The following is a 3,000-nucleotide window of genomic DNA, read 5'->3' on the forward strand; positions in this document are numbered from 1 at the left end:
TAAATCTCCAGCATTTAGGGGGGTTTATTTAGGAATTCATTTAGGAAAGTGCTCCCTTCCTCTCATTGCATAAGTGCACACTGACTATTAGAGTGTTATTTACCTTTTGTCATAGAGTAGTGGAATGATAAAGGTAGGAGCTCAAACAGAAGGCTCCACCACATCATTGCTCATTTTTGTTGGATGTCCTACAAGAGTCTAGTTTTGCTTGTCAGTGGCCTTCTTGCTAACTTGCACTTGGTATGAAAGAATTAATGATTGTAGAGGCAAAGTTACTTTGTTTTCTTATATCAGCATGCCCACGGTACAAGTTCCTGCTTAAATTTCAGTGCACGTTTAATGAAAACTCTGCTTTCTCATTCCCTGCTATCTAGGGGGGAAAAAAACCCAACCAGCCAACCAAGAACCCCTCAAAACCCCAAAAACCCTCATTCAGGCAGAAGCAACTGTTCCAAATCTGTTTTTTTGATTGTACATACAACTGCTAGTTCATGTGGTAGACAAATGAGCAACCTAACATAAACCAAACACCAAAATTTAGTATTCTGGGTTATTGTGGTGGTGAAAAGTCATGTTATAAATACAGTTCTGAGTACAAGAGAAAACAGAAGAGGTTTTACTTTGTAGCTCCTTAAAAAAATAAAAAATTGATCTGCAAGCACAGATTGCATTTTTTCTGCCCATTCTTTCTTTTGTATCCCAACATTTTGCTGCTGTTCAGCTAGCTTGGAGGAGATTTCTTCAAGAATGCAAGTTTGCAGAAGTCTTCTTTCCTGGCTGACGATGTGTACTATCTGTTATTTTTTTTATACTCTAAGTTGCACTTCTCTTTTGACGCTTATTTCTGAAAAATGCTTGAAAAATTGGGATGGATAGATGCAGTCTGATTGCAGTTGTCAAACGATGTCTGCTGTGAGATCATTAACTATAAAGGGTTGTGAGGATAGAGTCTGAGTTATGAGTAACAGAAGCCAGACTGCAGCCTGGACCTGTTCCCCTGTCGTGTTCCTCAGCTGAGGCACTGCTGGGCTGGCATTAGGGTGCTGTTTAGTTGGCTCAAAAATGTGTGAAGCAAGACAAGCACTTGGAAATGCTGCCATGGTGTGGCCTAAAGTCCTCCAACAAAATGGGTGTTGAAGGTGGAGAAGGAACTCATTTGTACTGGTGAAGCTGGTGGGGGGGGAAAGGAGGGGAATGGATTTACTGTTGAAGAGTGCTTGGTACTGGAGCAGATTTACTTTAGTTAGGGGAGGCATTTCCCACTTCAAAACGTGACATCTTCAATTTTAAGGCAATAAACACAAGGTAATTTAAAGTTGTATTTGAAAAAGGAGCAATTTTTTAGAAGAACTAGAATTATTTATTAAAAAAAAAAAAAAAGGCACCCAACCCCCACCCCAAAGCTACTCAGTGTAGGTTAGCATAATTCAGTTAATTTAAAATGTACGTTCATTATGTTTGTACCAGAGAATGCCATGAAATAACCTTCCTTTACCTTCAGGACAAACATGAAGTGGTTTCACTACTCAGCAGTGTGTAGATCGCTTGCTTTCGACATGGTTGCTTGAGCTCACTGTTGGTATTTAATATCCTTGTAAGGACTTGGTTGAACTTTGAGCACAGTACTCAATATTTGATAACAGATTGCTGATTATCACAAGACAGTAATCAAGAATCAGTTGTAGTGGTTCATGCTTTGGTATAACTAAAGTTACTGCTGTGCAGATCATAATCCAGAGAAGTGCCTAGAAGTTGCTTCCACTTGATCCATTTTTTTCTATGGAAGAAGAGCTGGTACATGAATGGATTAGCCCTACAGTCACATAGTCCAGCAAGCCTGGAGTATTGTGATATTTGCAAATAATGGTCTTCCAAAATAGCCTTTAAGAGGGCATTTTCAAAGAGTCGTAAGTTCATTCTCTGACTCCAGTATTAGTTAGCGTATGTTGATTAGCACTGGGGTTTCTCCATAGCACAACCAAATGACTGCCTGCTATGGCAGTAAAATAACAGTGATATAAAACTGTGGCAGGTTACTTGATTAAATTTCTCTGGCAGGCATTGAAATTTTTTGGAGTGTGAACACATTTATGGAATTACTTGTCTGCCCCTGTGACAGTGTGCTAGGATATATGCCAAAAAAATTTGTCTCTTTTTTTTGTGGCTTCATAAGCCAGAATACTATGCAAACCATTTTTGGCTCTTACTACAATGAAAATATGAAGTCAAAGGGAGCCTGCTGCACCTGAACTTGAATCACGTAGTACTTGTAGACTTGGACAGGAAGGAGGAAGAGGAAGAAGACAACGTTGCATAATTTAAAGAATCCGTGTCTGTTGTACAACAGTGAAGAATTTTAGACCTATGTTTGTGTGAATTCAAGGAAAATGGAGTGAGAAACTGGCACAGGGACTCTTGCTGTGTGCCAGGGTTTCCTGTGAATCTTGAAATAATTCAGATTTTTCTAATTTGACAGTTGTTGTTATGGTTAACACCAAAAATCCTTAATCTAATGCCTTGCTCTCAATTTAGTGTTGGCATTTAAGCTGAAGATCTGCTGTGATTTCTATGGTGTTTTGGCTGACATGCTGGAATGGTACTTGCTGAAGCACAGTGTGAAATTCAATGTTTTGTTCTGATACTGTAAATTACTTACAATAATATTTATTGACCAAACATCTCTTGTTGAGCTTTTTTAACATAAAGGTCTTACAACATAAACTCTTGTTCAAGATATGCAATCTGCCTGTGGGGTTTTCATTTGATTGAGGATTTTTGGTTTTCCTTTCTACACCCAAAATTAGATTTTTAGATTCATACCAGATTAAATAACCACTTATTTCTGAAAATGTAGATACATATCTTATGGAAGACTATAATCATGCTGTAGAAAAATCTGTCTGTGTTTCTTAACAAGTGATCTAAATTTCTCAGGATTATTAAGTGTGGAGATAATGTATTTTGAAAAAGGAACAAATAGTATGTTGTGACGAATGGGTC

This window comes from Antrostomus carolinensis, unplaced genomic scaffold, assembly GCF_000700745.2.
Source record: "Antrostomus carolinensis isolate BGI_N321 unplaced genomic scaffold, ASM70074v2 scaffold29693, whole genome shotgun sequence".
Classification (NCBI taxonomy): Eukaryota; Metazoa; Chordata; class Aves; order Caprimulgiformes; family Caprimulgidae; genus Antrostomus; species Antrostomus carolinensis.